The sequence below is a fragment of the Phodopus roborovskii genome, unplaced genomic scaffold (assembly GCF_943737965.1).
Source record: "Phodopus roborovskii unplaced genomic scaffold, PHOROB, whole genome shotgun sequence".
NCBI lineage: Eukaryota > Metazoa > Chordata > Mammalia > Rodentia > Cricetidae > Phodopus > Phodopus roborovskii.
Window position 1 is genome coordinate 1,984,443 of NW_026126447.1, and position 16,944 is coordinate 2,001,386.

Here is a 16,944-nt window from a genome sequence, read left to right on the forward strand (position 1 = left end):
GGGGGGGGGGGGTCTCTTAATGTTTGGGCATTTGGATCACTAGTTGTTTGAAATGGGGGTTAATAAACTGGTCAAATCAGTTATAAGTGTCAAGTGGTATAGAAGATGGTATAGAAATCTGGAATGGACATTATTTCCTCTTCTGATGCTTACCTATTACATTGGGAAACTTCCTATCCTGCCCACTTGTTAGGAGCTCCCTGGATGTACTCTAGGCATGCTTCATTATTGTGCTTCTATTGTGATCTGCACATTTAGTAGTTCTTGTCTCTGTGTCTTTGCTCACTGTGCCTGGACTTTCTCTTTTGCCTCTGCAAATATTTTATGCCCATCAATGCTCTAATCTAATCTAACTCAAAAATCATTTCTTTAATGTCCCAGCTAATGAATAAATACCTCTTTTGTGAGGGGATCTTATCTTAAAATGTCTTTCCTTTCATTTTCTCTGACTTCTTAAACCATATTTCCAACTTTTGATGATCTGGGCACTTGTCACCTGTCTACTTTTGTAGACAGGGATATGCTTGATACTCATAAAGGGAGTAGGGAAAACTATGAGTCGAAGAAAATGCATGCACAACCCAGTACAGAGATTTTGTAAACTTCTTAAAAAAAAAAAATCATAGGGTGTAGACCAGCAAAATGGCCACACAAACCTGACATCCAAGTTTCATTCCAGCAATCCATATAAAGGTGGAAGGTGAGAAAAAACACCACAATGTTGTCCTTCTGCCTCCACACATATGACATACATATACAAGCACACTACCTGATAAAAATAATAAGGGTTGTAGAGATGGATCAGCAGTTAAGAGCACTTGCTTCTCCTGTAGGGGATCCAGATCAGTTCCCAGTACCCAAAGGAGTGGCTCCTAACCATATGTGACTCCAGTTTCAGTGGACCCCAACCCCTCTCCTGGTCTTCCTGGGTACCAGGCACATGTATTGTACACTCATGCTTGCAGACCAACACTTCATACACCTTAAAAATAGACAGACAGACAGATAGACATGTAGATAGATCATAGACAGTTAGATAAATAACAAAATCCTAGACAGTACCTCAGCAAAGTGCTTCTACAGGACAAGAATAAAATAGATAGGAGCTAATGCTTATCCACTTCTTAACTTCAAATACAGCTATTCCACTTTTATTTTTTTAATAGACTAGTTTTTATATAAGATTTTATACAAAAAAAAAATGGGGTCTTGGTGTTATACCAAAAGCTCTAAGATACACAGCAGTGAATATGACTCACAGGAGGACAGTATGTACTATGTGGATAATGACTTCAAAAATGTGCAAGGCACAATCCAAATGCTAAAACAAGGGGACCCTACACTAAGGTAAAGAGCATAGTCCTCCAGATAGCAGCTTCTCCCAAGCCTGGAGAAGTAAAAGTAATTCCCTACCTTAGTGGCTATGTGGGCCCTAGGCAGTATGGTCAGAAGGAAAAGGAAGAGGTGTCTCCTGCTCTTGCTCTGGCTTGCAGTGACATGCAGCTGATCTGGAAATGGCCTTGCCAAGTAGGAAAACAAATAAACTCAGCCTTCATTCATTACTCTTCCTGCCCTCAGGTCTGGGATCTGGGCTCCACCTTTTCAGTCTGGCTGTCAGCAAATGCATATGAGCCTCAGATCAAAGGCTCTGGGGGAGAAAGACAGGAGAATTCCAGCTAACCATTGCTTCAGAGGGATTAAAAAAGGGTAGTTACTAAGATAAACAAAACAAGGCTGTGAAAAAGGCATCCCAGCAGCTGGGAGACTGAGAGAGTCATATACACACAGGAGGAGAAAAGCATGAAAGAAAAGAACCATTTGGATAGATCATCAGGAAGAAATCCAAACAGTAAATATATTACAATCTGCCCCAAAAGTTAGAATAATATGGTGCCTGAGGCAAAGTCATTCCACCTCCTGATTTTGTAAATAAAGTTTTATTAAAAATAGACATGCCCGTTCATTTATGTATTATATTTGACTTTAATGGTAGAATTGATTAATTACACTAAGGACTCTGTGTCTCACAAAGGCTGAAATATATGCTATATATCTCTTTAAAGGATATCTTTAGCAACTGCTGTGTGTGCCTCCATTGTACAGAGCAGGACACTGAGTTTCAGATCTGTGAGACTTACCTCTAGTAAGTATGGGAGTATGATGGATTAGGTAAAAACACAAAACATTACAAACAACCAATACATTTGGACATTGCTCTCCAAAGAGTGAAAACTTAGCCGGACATCTTTGCTTCCAAAATTAAGACACAACAAACTATTTGAAGGACATCTATTAGAAACTCTTATAGAATATAATCCTCCTATTATAAACTAGGAGGGGTGTCATGATGGTAATTGACCTTCTTAGACCAAACAATGAATTGGTGACCAATTAATCACATGGATTACTCTTATCTTCTATTTATGTCTCGTTCTTACAGATTGGAAGATTAAGCCCAGGGCTATCAGGATTCCAGGTTAAGTTTATCTGTCTGCTTGCTTTTAAGGCAGGAGGTCTCCTGTTTCTCAGGCTGGCTTTGAACTCATGTTCTTCCTCCTCTGATTCTCACGTGCTGGGATTATCACCCATGAGCCACTCTTGACAAAATACCCCATAAATGTTAAAATATAGGAGACATTTCCCCAATGGCACCTTGCCATATGCATATAATTTATTTAGAAAGAAATGTTACTTGGTGCTGAGGGTTTTCAAAAATTCCCCTCATCATACAAACATACCTAGGCATCTTGTTAAAGATATAACTATCCATTTACTAGTCAAATAATCAATAGTCTTTGGTGCTCTGCATTAATCAATAAATCTTTAGCCTTTTCCATTCATCCCCCTCTGTAAATGGGGTTAAAAGGTAACTCAGGCTAAAAACAGCATTAAAAGAGGACCCAAAAGACTGGCTTTGCAAAAGGAGCCTGCTTGGCAGTCATTTAGTCCAATATTATATTTTTAACAGGTAAAGAAATGGAAAACAATATGGGAAGAGAGCCACCTTTAGGTCCTAGCCATAAAAACAAGGATTCTTCTCTCAAAGGTTATGTCATGCCTGAGTTATGATCTAGATGAGAGTTATAGCAGGGGAGACCATTAGCCCCTCCATTAATTATCCTCTGTGTTAATTATTCCTCTGTAGATATTACAATTGTGAAAGCTAAGTTTCTGATCCAGTCCCACCCTATTGCTAACGTCATTTTTCCAAAAGGCAAACCATGTAGCTCTCTCCTGCTTAAAACTCATTTGTGACACTTCCCTGCTCTTAAGATAGAGAGCAAACACTTTGGGTGGACATACAGGGTGAGAGATAGATGCCCACTGTTCTCCAGTCTGATCTCTTAACTGCGCCACCTCATTCTCCTTCTATCAGCTGCAGTGACTGAATTCATTGCATTCACCTGTGTCTTACTCTCTGTCCTAGCATTATGTTCCTCTTTCCATAAATTGCTTCTTTCCACCTCATCCTGGGTCCTTGATTTCTCCTGGCTGATTTCTTTTCATGATCCAGATCTTAATTCAAATATTAATTCTTCAGAAAAAAAATCTCCCTGAACTTCCTGTATTACTTGTGTATAATAGGGTTTCTTATTACAGATCCTCATAACATCCTGATTTCTGTATCCTCTGTATCAAACAATATAAAGTTAATGAAGGAAAAGGCAGAATCATTTCTGCTGATGTCCAGATCCACCTCACATAGTTCATGAACCATAACAAGATTTTAAAACTGCCCACCCCCCAGGTCTAGGAATTAATCCAAAGGCCCTCCCTCATGCTATTCAAACACTCCACTGAACTATACCCCAAGCACTCTTTCGGATTTTGTTTTGAGTTTGGATCTCACAAGTTGTACAAGTTGGTCTTGACTTACTTTGTAATCCAGGAAGCCCTGTGAACTGTAATCCTCAGATTTGCAAGTGCTTGGGATCACAGGACCTTACCACTAGGCCTGGCTTCAAAAGTACTTTCAATAAATCTTTGCTGCAAGCATAGTTTGTCCTGGCCACTGTGCTGGACTTTCAGAGCATCATGAACACAAGAGTCAGGATTTGGAGTCAGAAGCCTGACAAGTAATCAAGCATTGCAAGAGAGGTATATGACCACTTGACAAAATAAGATGCATCTTTTCAGAGGAAAGCCAACAGATAAGGCAGAGGTTAACTGCCCATGTTTTGACCTCAGGGTTTACATGTAGGCCTTTGCATTGAGACCATGGGAGAGTTGAGTTAAAACAGGCTGTCTTTAACAGGAAAAGATAAAGCACATTTTGAAGAGAGTTACCCTCTGTTCATATTCCTCATCCCTCTGAACAATGCTTCCAAAATAGGACCATGTCTGGTTTCAAGCCTGGTTCAGTCCCAATGACACTACAACCCATTCATTTGAGAACCTGCCAAATGAACTCTTTTTTCTCCTCCCAAATTCCTGCTGGGTATTATTTTGTTGCCACACACACACACACACACACACACACACACACACAAAGGCCTCAGTTGAAGTTACAACTCCATGTTGGGAGAGCAGCCAGAGCTTTTCAGCAGGAGGTGATGGCACTATTTGCCCTTATCCAGAAAACAAAACAAAGGCATCAGACTAAGGGCTTCTGAGAGAGCCAGCCCGGTGCAGGACGCTGCCTCCCTTGTCAAACAAGCTTTGCTTTAGCAATAGGCTCCTGTTTGAAGCATTTAAAGGCTCCACGGGGATAACAGGGGCTCAAATTTGAAGCACGAAGGAAGGCAGGGAAAAGGTGAGATGTTTACATCACAAAGAGTGGCCTTTCTTAACAGCAGTGGTCTCTCAGGAATTACTGAAGTGGAGTCATTTCTTAGGAGGAGTTTTTGTGTCTTGATGGAGGTAAGCAGTCTAATCCGAGGCCTCATCCACACAGAAATCTAAAACGAAGGGAAAATACCCATCTGAAATTTGGCAGTGAGTTCTACACTGCTTATTCAATGTGAACTCATCAGCCTAACTCAGCTGGTAGTCCTCAGTGTGTCCTTTACACATGACAGTATATAACTAAAAGTCCATGTGAGGATTAAATGAAGTGCCTGGCACAGGCTACTCACTCAGTCAATATGAACTCCTGTTGTTTACTATAATTATATCGATGCTGTTGTAACAGGATGCTAAAATTGAAATTTCTATTGATACACCAAGACATAATAGAAGTGAGATCCCAACATCAAGGCCACAGACACAGAACTTATAAATGAATTGAATTTTAACTAGTTTCATAACTCTGGAAGCCTCAGCTAAAACAAAGAAATAAAAACAAACAAACAAACAAACAAACCAAAAGAATAAGCAACCATAAAGAGCCCAGAGAGTATAAAGAAAAGATTCAGGGATATGTTCTTTGAGAGAACTATTACCATGTTTGGAGTTCCCAGTATCCCAGGAGGGTCATACAGAGAATGTTGTCTACTAACCACAATTTTTGTAAAGGGCCTTTGCTAGTGCTACTTAGAGAAAGACACTAGTCCAGGGTTTACCTTCGAAGAAACTCTAATGGCCTGTGTTAGAAAAGCAGGAAGGACTACAAGGGGATTCCAAGATATCCAGAGAATAAAAAAAACTTATTTTTTTTTCCCCCCTATGGACCAAAGGATGAGATGGCATGGAAGATTTTTGAGTCTTCCCCAAGAGTCCCTAACAGTGGGTGCTCATGAAGTGAAGTACCGAAAAAAACAAACAAGCAAACAAAAAACAAAAAACACATTAAGTAATGTAGATCTGCATTAATCAGCAAAAGAGATGTCCCTGGTCATGAGAGAAATCTCTAGCATTGGGCATTGGGCATCATAGCATAGACAAGGGAAAAGGGCAGCTTCAAAAATCTGTTGGAACTGGAAAGGGCAGAATCAGACAAAGTCTGACTATTGCCATTCTCTTCTGCTTTAACAATGGAGGTAGAAGAGTAAGAAACATAAGGATTCCAGCAAAGGTCAGTCATACCCCCCCCATGCCACCACTGAGAAGGACAAGGGTATTTGACCCCTCAAGTTAAAGATAATGTCTCTGACTAGATTACCATACCTGAAAGCAGGTAAACTGTGAAAATGTCTATAGTACTATTTTACAAGTGATAACCAAACAGATGTGATCATTCATGATTTGTATCTGAGATCAAGGAACATTATTCTAATTAACGCGTTAAAATAAGTATGTAAACTGACATACACACACTTTGACTGTTTTCAGTTCCACATTTATAACTTTAGCTAATGTGCTAATTAAATATCTGTTATACCAACCAAAGTACAAGGTCCATGACCAGTTTTAATGACCAGTATTCTCAGCACAAAAGTATATTGTTTGTACCATTGTCACATTCTGCAAGTAAATATCTGAATGAATGAATGAATGAATACATATGACTCCCTTTTCTTTAATACTCCCAATTTTATGACAATATGTTGGACCCTAAACCATCTTAACAGTGTTTTACTGATACCTTACTAACAAAGATGAAATAACTTGCACAAGGCCATATAACTGGTAGAGTCTAGCTATTTCTAGACCATAATACTCTCCTTAAATATGTTTCCTCTTGGTATTAATTTTCATGCTGCATAAGTCCTGCTTGAGTCCTTTCTATTTCACACCTGTATATCTTTTCTGTTCTTGTAACTCCCGGGCAATACACCCTGCCTTTGCCACCACTTTCAGAAGCTAGTATGTTTTCATGGGTAGAAGGCCTTTTAAAGGTCACATAGTTAGAAATACCACCCAATTTTTTATTTACTATGAAATCACCCTCTAATTATTTCTTAGACACTTTTAATGGCATGAAACACTCTGTCTTCTAGGTTCTTCAAGGGTAAACACTATTAAACTAAAGCTAGCATCTGAACTGGGCAATTCTCATACTAAGCATCTGGCTTGAACTCTGAATTTATGCTATTTGGGTACCTTGCAGTATCTAGGCTTGCCTCCTGCTCAACATGCTAAAGCTAGCTAACGAGCTAGTTGGATAAAATCCACATCACAGAGACTGTAGAGCAGTGGGGAGTGAGTTCTCACAAAATGTGTGCCTGTGTTTTGTGCTATGTGTGTGCTCATTTGGGTAACAGAGGCAACCTGCAGAGTCCCCAGACAAGAAGAAGGTGAGTTTACAAAGTAGATATCCAAATCTCCCGATCTAATGATCTCTCAATCTAACAATCTCCTGATCTAAGCTAACTTGGCAGCTTTTTCACTCAGTACACAGTCAGTAGGGCAGCTACAACAGAATGTTGAATTTGAATTTGAATTCCAGCTCCTGTTTCCCAGTTTGGCAACTTGGATTAGTTATTTACCTCACTAATGTGCTATTTTCTCAGTTTTGAAATTTTAATAATAATATTTCTTTATTATTTGAGTGATTAATGGGAAACAGAACTCAAGGAAGAATGTCCAGGACATTCTTCAAAATGTCAAAGCATGCTCAAAATTCATTTAATCTGGCTCTTCTTGGCCTTATCACACCATTTCAGTTCTGAAGCAAATGTGAATCTGTAAGCCATCTCATGACATTCACTTGGTACTTTAGCAATGAGGACTTTCTCTTAAACTGCTTTCTTTCTATCTGTTGAATAAATTAAGCAAGGACTAAACATAGTCATTGAGTCCTACTGCTTAATTTCAAATCACAGACAAGTTATTTCACTTCTCCAACTTTAGTATTGATTTTTAATTCCCCATTCAAGTGTTCTGAAAGCCAAGTAAAAGAAGCTCATGCTTATGACCCCCTGTGATCCCATCATCCAATAAAAATAATAATTGTTGTCATTTTCTCCAGGCTTAGAGTAATAAAGCATAACCTAGAAGAGGGCACCTGTCTTCAAGAGGAAGCAGAAGCTCACCGGTGGCTAATGTTTTGTCCAGAGGCAGGAAGCAGTCAGCATGTGCTCATAGTATTCATTTCTGCCTCTGGGTTGTGACTAGTCAAAGACAGCTGAACACTAGGCCATGTGTGATCGCCTGCTGCCCTCTAGTGTCTGCTTAAGATGGTTGCTCCTGGGAACTAGTTTTTCCCAGAGAAGATTGTGATTGCAAGCTACTGAGTCAAAGCTACTACAGTAACTGTTGAGAATGGCATTTGCTTAGAAGACCCACAAGGTACCAGGTTTGGAGGTAGACTCCATGGGGTGAGAAAAGGAGTAACAATCTGTTCAACGCTCATAGTCCACAAGTATAGACATCTGAGGATATATGATGGGAAGGGAAATAAAGAGATGGGAAGAAATTAGAGATACAGAAGTGGTCAAAGATAACATGGAAAGAAAGATACACTTCCAGATGGGAAGGGAAAGGATATGATAAAAAGCTGTTTTCAGATTGCTCAAAATTAAGCCATGTGATCAAGTCTTCATTCAGCCTGATCTCTATTTGCCAGGCTACTGTCCATGGAATTGAATTCAAGAAGTGGAGCACTTTTGCCTACTCCACAGAAAAGTGACGTACAGGCTTTCACATGACTATGGAAAAGGTAAGCCAATAAAAACTTATGTGTTTTTAATGGGTAAAATAAGGGTAAAGTGAACGACAATAAAGCTATTAAATTTTAATACAATGAATTTCCACGGTTCTCTCTCTTTCTGTGTGTGTGTGTGTGTGTGTGTGTGTGTGTGTGTGTGTGTGTATGCCTGAGTGTATACCTGTGCAACACATCTTTGTAGATATCTATGGAGATCAGAAGAAGGTGTCATACACCCTGATACTAGGGCTAGATGGAGTTGTAAGCTCCTCAGTGTACTGGATCTGAATCCTCTGCAAGTGGAGCAAGTGTTCCTGATAGCTGAGGTAGCTCTCTAGGCCCCTTACTACATTCACAATAAAAGTGTTATTACCTGTAAAAGGCTACTGGATGAAAAGAAAGTGGAAGATGGAAGAGAGGAAATATTTCCTAACCTAGGTTTTGTTGCATATGTGGTATTACTTTTATCACAGCTTTACTATACTGAGTCCTGTTCCCTTGGATCCAGTTCATGCATTGCCCTTTCATGACCTGCTAAAACTCAATCCCCAGGACCCAAAGACTTCCACAGTTCCTTTTCCCTCATTCCAGTTTTAGAGGGCTGGAAGACTGGGTCAGGGGGTAAGTCTTAGACAGGATGAAGGGTAAGCATATCTTGAAGATGCTAATGTTCAGCTCTGGATGGGTACTTCTACATCATCTTGCTTTGACAATGTTTGGAGGTTGAAAGCAGGTCATAAGGCACACCAGCCATCTTCAGCTCTAGAAGAAGAAGCCAGGTTCAAATGTCAATTATCCCCATTGTATGGATCAGATAAAGGCTTTAGTTGTAGTAAGCATGGCAAACAAACTTCCATTTCTTTGGCACTTTTAGAAGAGAGCCATAGCCTTTCTTTCACATTTCTGTTTCTCAAAATTTCAACTCTACCCATGTTACAAAAGATATATTCAGACATGTTTGTAAGCATTTTATAAAGTTTCCCAGAGTGCAGTAATTCATTTATTCTTCATGCAACATCTGGTGTCAGAGAACTAATCAGATCATCCAACATAAAATAAAATAAAACTAAAGGGTGGCAATCCATCATGAATTCCTTTCTTAGAGTTGAGGTAATAGGTAAAATGAATAGTAACTACTTTAATTTTATAGATACACATACCAGGCCATATGTTCTTAATTTGCATGCATGGTCACACCTGGTCTTTCTGAATCCTGAAAGCAATGAGAAGTAGGTTTCAAAACTGGTTTTTAAACAGGAGGAAATGGCAGATTACAAGTGTAAAGTTGGGGTCTGTTCTACTTTTCTTTTTGCTTTTCCCCCAACTCGGGGAAGAAAGTGGTTATTTGTAGAGGTCAGAAGTGAAGCTGACTTGCTCAGTATACACCTTCCTTCTGCAGCACAGACCTGCCCAGGGTGGTACTATGCACAGTAAGCTAGCCTACACTTACCAGCAAGCAAGCAAGAAAATGCCACCACAGACAAATATACATGCCAATGTAATGTTGGCAATTCCTCAAATGAGACTCCCTGTCCCTAGGTATGTCCAGGTTTGAGTGCTGTTGACCAAAAATATCACTGGGTACAAGAAAAGTTGGATTGATGTTTCCTTATCTTATTTCTAAGTGCTTTCTCACTGTGTTAAGCTATCTTTTCTCTGTGGTGGTACTAAAGACTCAGATCTGGATAGTTATACATTCCAGAACTAGAATATGAAATTTCTATTTTTTTTCTGTTCATGACAACATAGAATTAACAAATAATTCTTTTTTTTTAAACAAAACAATTCTTAAAATAATATGCAGCTCAGTCATTAGATGGCTTGCCTAGCATTGGATTCTATTGCCAATGCTCCAGTAAACCAGGTATGATGGTACACTATAGTTATCTTAATACTTGGAAGGTGGAGACAGGAAGATCATGAGTTCAAGGCCATCCTCTGTTACAGATTGAGTTCAAGGCAACCCTGATATAGAAGACACTGCCTCAAAAAGTGCAGGAGGGGCTGGCAAGAGGGCTCAGTGTTCAAAAGGGCTTGCTCCTCTAGCAGAGGACCTGAGTTCAGTTCTTAACATGGTTATTATGCTGCTCACAACTGCTGAAATTCCAGCTCCAGGAGCACCAGGGAACCAATTATCTTCTTTTAACCTACATGGGCACTGCATAAGGTCATGACACATACATACACATGAACACATGTGAGTAAAAAGTTAAATAGCTATAAGAAGTATTTAGACAATCAACAGGAAATTCGTTGGATAACTATGGTATATCTAAAATAATAGGATCAGTACCAGGAACTTAAAACAATTTCTGTTATGTGTGAGATGGCATATTCAGAAGCACATTTTATTAAATGGAAAAAGGAATATGCACAGCAGTATTTATAGTTCTACTGTGAGAATAAGGAAGGAGTACAGTGATACATACCTAGAACACATATATAATATCTATATTGTTTTTCCCTAAGAGATAGTGACAGGTCTAATCAAACTAATAAAGAGGTTACCAACAGGAATAGCAGAGAAACAAGGCCAATAATATTTTATATCTTGTTTTATATGATTAAACTTTATAGAAGCTTTAGATAGTTTTTATATTATTATTAAAGAGAAGAAATACATATATCTTCAAATTAGATATAAACCCAAAGATATCTACTATATACCAAATATTTTTTTAAAAAGTAACCAGAGAGGCTTGATACAGGACTTGGCAGTTAAGAGCACTTGCTGCTCTTGCAAAGGATCCTGTTTCGATTCCCTGAACCTATGGCAGGTAATAAATGCCTATAAATCCAATTCCAGGATATATGAAACCCTTTTCAGGCCTCCATGGTCCTGCAAGCACATGGTGCATGGACATACATGAAGGAAAATATACCCATAAACATAAAATAAAAATAAACATTAAAAGAACTAAATGAGAAGAGTAGTGTCTAGTGTCTTAAAACACAGTATTTGTGTGTTATATGCTTAGTGATGCTATTTTAAATAGAAAGAAATCTAGGAGCAAATGTTAAGGTAGATTTAAGGGGCCTGCCAGTTGTGATAATGGGATTGTTATTTTGAAACTATTGCATGTATATTGGAAGCTACAACAAAGAAGTCATCATTATATTGACATTAGGAATTACAATTTTCAGCATAACAAAAGCAGTCTAGATATAGAAGCAAAAAATGTTAAGAAAAATTTTATATGCTACCATTTTAAATAAATATTAACATTCTATAGCTGTATTCACTGAAAGAGCCTGGAAACTATGACCACCCATTGGAAGCAAATAGTTCTACCACTCAGGCTTGGGCTCACCAAAAGAGCAATTGAGGACTCTTAAACAAGCAATTCTAATTTCTGAGTTAGATCATGTAAAGGACAAGCAAATCAGAGGACATGTACTGCACCAAAAGGCCAAGGCCACCAGGGGCTTTTCAAAAGGACATGGGAGCCATTGTAAAGAGTTAATGTCAAACAATCTGAACATGAAACAAAATAATAGCAATTGCTGAAATTTTATTTGAAAAGAAATATCCATTTGAACTCATGCTGTTCCTCAAAATAAAACCATAAATAAATAAGCAAATAAAATAGTTCATTGCTCGTTCTTGTGTGTGTGTGCGTGTATGTGTGAGAGAGACAGAGAGAGAGCTAGAGAGAGAGAGAGAGAGAGAGAGAGAGAGAGAGAAAGAGAGAGAGGTGGTATATATGTTAAGGCCATATATCAACAGTAAGTTTCCACATTTAATATTGAGATAGAGTCTATCACTTGAAGCTCTCTTGTTGCAGCTGGGACACTGTTCTTTGGGACTCTGTTTCTCCAGATGCCTATGCTGGGTTTACAGGTTCATGTCACCACACCAGGCCTTTTGTGCATTATGGAGATCAGGATTCGGGGTCTCACACTGGTGCAGTAAGCACTTTACCATCTGAGCTGTCTCCCTGGAGCCTACTTTTTTGGTTTACTATAGGAGACTGCTAAGACATAATGCTCTGAACAGGAATGAAATACCAAGTGTTAGTCATATTTTATCACATGAAGTGAATTTGGGTGTACTCACACTTTTGTTTATGGAAATATTATATCACAGGTAATTAAGTCAGAGAGAGGGACTGGCAAGATGGTTCAGCAGTGAAAAGAACTTTCTGCTTTTTCAGAGGACTTGTATTTGATACCCAGCATCCACATGGCAGTTCATCATCTTTAGCTCCATTTTCAGGGGACTGGAAGCTTCTTTTGGCTTCTGCTTGCATTGGGTACATGCATTTTGCATAAACATGCATGTAGGCAAAATACTCATATACATAAAGTAAAAGAAGGAAGGAAAGAAGTCAGGAAGAGTGACAGAATCATAAAAGCACTCTGTTTTCAATTTGTAATAAAAGAACTCATCTAGATAGCTATCATCAATGTATCCTGAAAATATGAGAAAGGTTGTTGTGAAAATTTCTCATGGAGAGATTAAACTACCAAAAACCAAACCTCCTACCAGTCTTGACTAAATGTCACTCATCTGTACAGTAAGTCCTGATACAATGCTGTGGTAAGTGAGTAGGTCTGTCTGTCTACTCTAGAAGAATTCAGAGTTTGTGAATATGTAGAAGTTGAAACAATATACATTTTTAAGGGTCCTACAAAGGGAATTTAGCATTTCTTTAAATTATGGAGGCAAGCAACATAACAGAGAGATTCAGAAAATTCCCTATGAATTTTGACATAATTCAATTTGCATACACTTGTATCACACAACAGCAGTTCCAAATACCTCAAAGAATTTATGCAGTGTTACTTAGAAATCACAAGAGCCATTGTACTCCACTGAATGTTATCCCTAGCAAGTGAGCACATGTTATTTACATGTTTAAATATTTTGAGTTACTCTATATTAATAGTGCTTCTTTCTTTATGGTACATATGATTTTCTTTTCTGCATTTTCAATCCTATTCACAGAAAGAACTCAATATTCTAGAAAAGCAACCCAGGAAACAAACAGAAAGTGATGATTCTCTAAGAAACAGGAGTAAGGTAACACAAACAGGAAAGGGTCTGTTAAAGTTTCAAACTTTTCAAATGGCTCAAGGTCTGTGACAAATAACAGCATAGCTAACAATAGAGAACATAGCCACCATACAGCAGAAAAGACTCTCTGGCACATTGTACAGACATTTTGATCACTATTTAAACATACTAACAATTAAAATGTATTTTAAAAGCTCAGTAGCTATGTCAAAATTATGTTCAAAACAGCTTTAAAGACATATACTGAGATATTTCCAGGAGGACTATAGTATCTGGGATTTGATTTAAAACATGCCAGTCGACTGAAAAGGAGAAATCATGTTAGAAAAGATATTGACAGCAATCATAGCTAGGTGATGGGCACATAGAAATTCTCCATGTCATTCCCTTTTCTAGTGTGTGCTTAACACACTCCTTAACAAAACTTATGACTCTTGTCAGAGAATTGCTTAAAGCTGGAAAAGGCAATCACTGCTGGGGAGTAAGTAATGGGGAGCTTTCCTATTCTATGCTATATATTTGTCTCAGTTTGGGTTCTCTTGCTGTGAAGATAAACCATGACCACTGCAATTCTTAAAAAGGGAAACATTTTGATTTGGCTCAGGTTGATGAAAGACTCATGGGCCAGCCTGGGCCTTCAGAGTCTGGGCTGGATGAAGGTGCCATTAGTATAAGCAAATATCTGGAGGAGGAATGGGAAAGAAAGAAAAACAGAATGGTTCATGGGCTGTGGAGAGAGGCAGAACTGAAAAGGCAAAAGTTGTGAGGAACAGGCTGATGTGGGTGGCCGGCTCGACACCTGGGGCCATGGTCATACCTGGGCCCAGGCTGCTTCCGAGTACCATGTCTGTGTTTATGGTCCTACCACATCTTGGGTCTGTGTTGACAGGCTAAAAACCATTGGAGCAAACACTAAACCCTGCATCTCCATGTCTGATGTCAAAGTGCTTTTCAGATCTCCAACTCCTTACAACTTTGCTGACTGCAACACATTTCTTTCTCTTGGGCTGGTTCCATCCCCATTTACCACCTCTTTTCAGCAGGCCCCACAATTCTGGTATCTGCAACATCTTAGAGTTGCAGTAATCCAGGCTTAGCCTTTACAGCCTCTCTAGGCCTCCGTATAGGGTCACCCCTTCCACATACCTGGCCTCAGAAACTTTTCTTAGTTGTGAAGAGAGATTCCATAACCCATTTCTTGCAACCTTGACTCTAAAGCCAGAATCATGTTGCCGAAGCTGCAAGTTCTCCTGCTTGTTGGGGCTGGAATATGACCCCTCATCCAAATACATTTTCAGTAGGTTTCTGATTTTCTATGGTTTTCTTCACTACCTAAGCTTGGATTTCCTGAAACTTACTCTATAGATGAGGCTGGTCTTGAACTTGAAAATTCACCAGCCTCTGCCTCCCTAGTGCTGGAATTAAGGCATCCACAACCATGCCTGGTTCTAAGCGATTCTTTAATTTCTTTTCACAAAATGGAAGCTTAGCTGATGGGAGATGCCATTCTGTAAATATGTTTCTTATTCTGGTTAATGAATAAAGCAGTATTGGCCAATAGGAAAGCAAGATAGGCAGGACTAAGAAACAAGGAGGATTCGAGGAAGTAGTAAGGAGGAATCAGCATGTAGAGACTAGGGAGACCAGATGCTGGCCCCTCTCTGGTAAGATGAGACCACATGGAAATACTTAGATTAATAGAAATTGGTTAATAATTAAGACAGAGCTAGCCGATAAGAAACAAGTAACTGGGCATCAGCATTATATCAAATACAGCGTCTCTCTGTGTGTTAATTGGAGCTGGTGCGGCAGTGGGACCAGACCAGCGGCTGGATAAACCTTACTCCTTACATATGGTGCCACAATGTGGCTAATAAGAGCTTCCACTAAAAATTTAACAAAAGCTTAAAGGAGGGTTTTAGAGACAAAAGAACAGAGACAAGCAAGGCTTCTTACTAACAGCATTTTTCTGGGTTGGACTCTGTTTTGCATGAGACAAGCAAAGATTTCTGTGGCTCCTTTAAGGGAGATTTCCTGACTCAGCATAAGCAGCAAAACAAACAAACAAACAAAAAACCGCAGGGCTTTTAAGAAACTCTGCTAACAATTCATTGGTGTGTACGAGAGCTGGCAATGGCAGTAACCACATCTCCAAGCCGGCAACATGCTGCTGGGTGCAGCATAGACCAAGGCGGTGAGCACAGCTCTCACTGCTGGTGGTAAAGGTACCCGCCACCATCTTTGTTAAACTGTGACAGAAACAACTATGACTTTCATTTTAGCAATGTTGTTGTTTACCAGATAAAAGACTCGTGGCCAGAAAAAGATAAATATTTACAGTAAAGACAGATTCACATTAAGAAAAAGTGCTAAAGGTTTACAGTGTGTTTTAAAATATATGTACGCTTGGGAGAGAAAAGGAATAAAATGGTTTTAAAAATACAGTGAGGAGCTGGGTGTGGTGGCACATGCCTTTAATCCCAGTACTCGGGAGACAGAAGCAAGCAGATCTCTGTGATATGCAAAGTAAACCTGGTATGTAGGGTGAATTCCAGGACAGATAAAAGTTACACAGAGAAACCCTGTCTCAAAAAAATGAAAAAATAGAAGTAAAAGAAACAGAGTAATATAAAAGCCACATAAAAATGGGAAAAATCTGGATACTGTACGGTATATTGTCTTTGTATCATTTGCTGAGGAAATAACAACTGTTAAAACAAATGCTGCTGGATCAATCCAATTTATATATTTTAAAAATGCTTTGACTCTAAAATTTAAGTCTAAGGACAAGTTACTGGGGAAAAGGAATTCTATTTTTGTTTCCACAGAAAATAAAAAGCTGTGGATTCCTTCCAGACTAATGTGGTTTAAGCAAGACAGACCCCCCTGAAACAGCGTTCCTGGTGATCCAACATTCAAAACAGCTTGAATAAGGCAGACTTGCAGACTACAGCCAGGATTTCTGTGTCTTCTTAGGATCCCCATGATAGTGCCCCCTACCAGCAGGAAGCAATTTGGAAAGAATGACGCTCAAATTCCCAAATATTGTTTATAAATGTTTGTTTTCATTTAAATGGGGTTGGTTATAAATAGTTAATGACCACAACCAATCTTTTTAAAGGTAAAAAGGGGATTATGGTATAGATATGAATACTTTGTTTGGAATGGATTTTCATTTATTGATACAATTTAAGATCAATTTTGTGACATCTATATTTCTCTTGTTTTGGTATTGTGTTTTATAGATCATTTAAAATGTAATGTATAATTTAATACAGATTATAGATAGTTACCTATGATAGTTAAAAGTTAGAGTTAAGTTAGTTAGGTTTTCAAGATGTATTTGAGATGGATAGGCATTCTTGAAACCTTTCAAAGACCCACAGAATATGGCATTTAAAATGGTTTAGGGTTTCTCTTGACAGTGAAGCATAAATGCTCCTGGCAACACCACTTGCAC

General features: G+C 38.8%; 1 protein-coding gene across 3 annotated transcripts in view; it reads right to left on the reverse strand.

The window, feature by feature from the left end:
• The window catches only part of Astn2 (astrotactin 2), a 951,602-nt gene that overhangs the window by 193,388 nt on the left and 741,270 nt on the right, over positions 1-16,944 (reverse strand). The gene's annotated exons all lie outside the window — the stretch shown is intronic.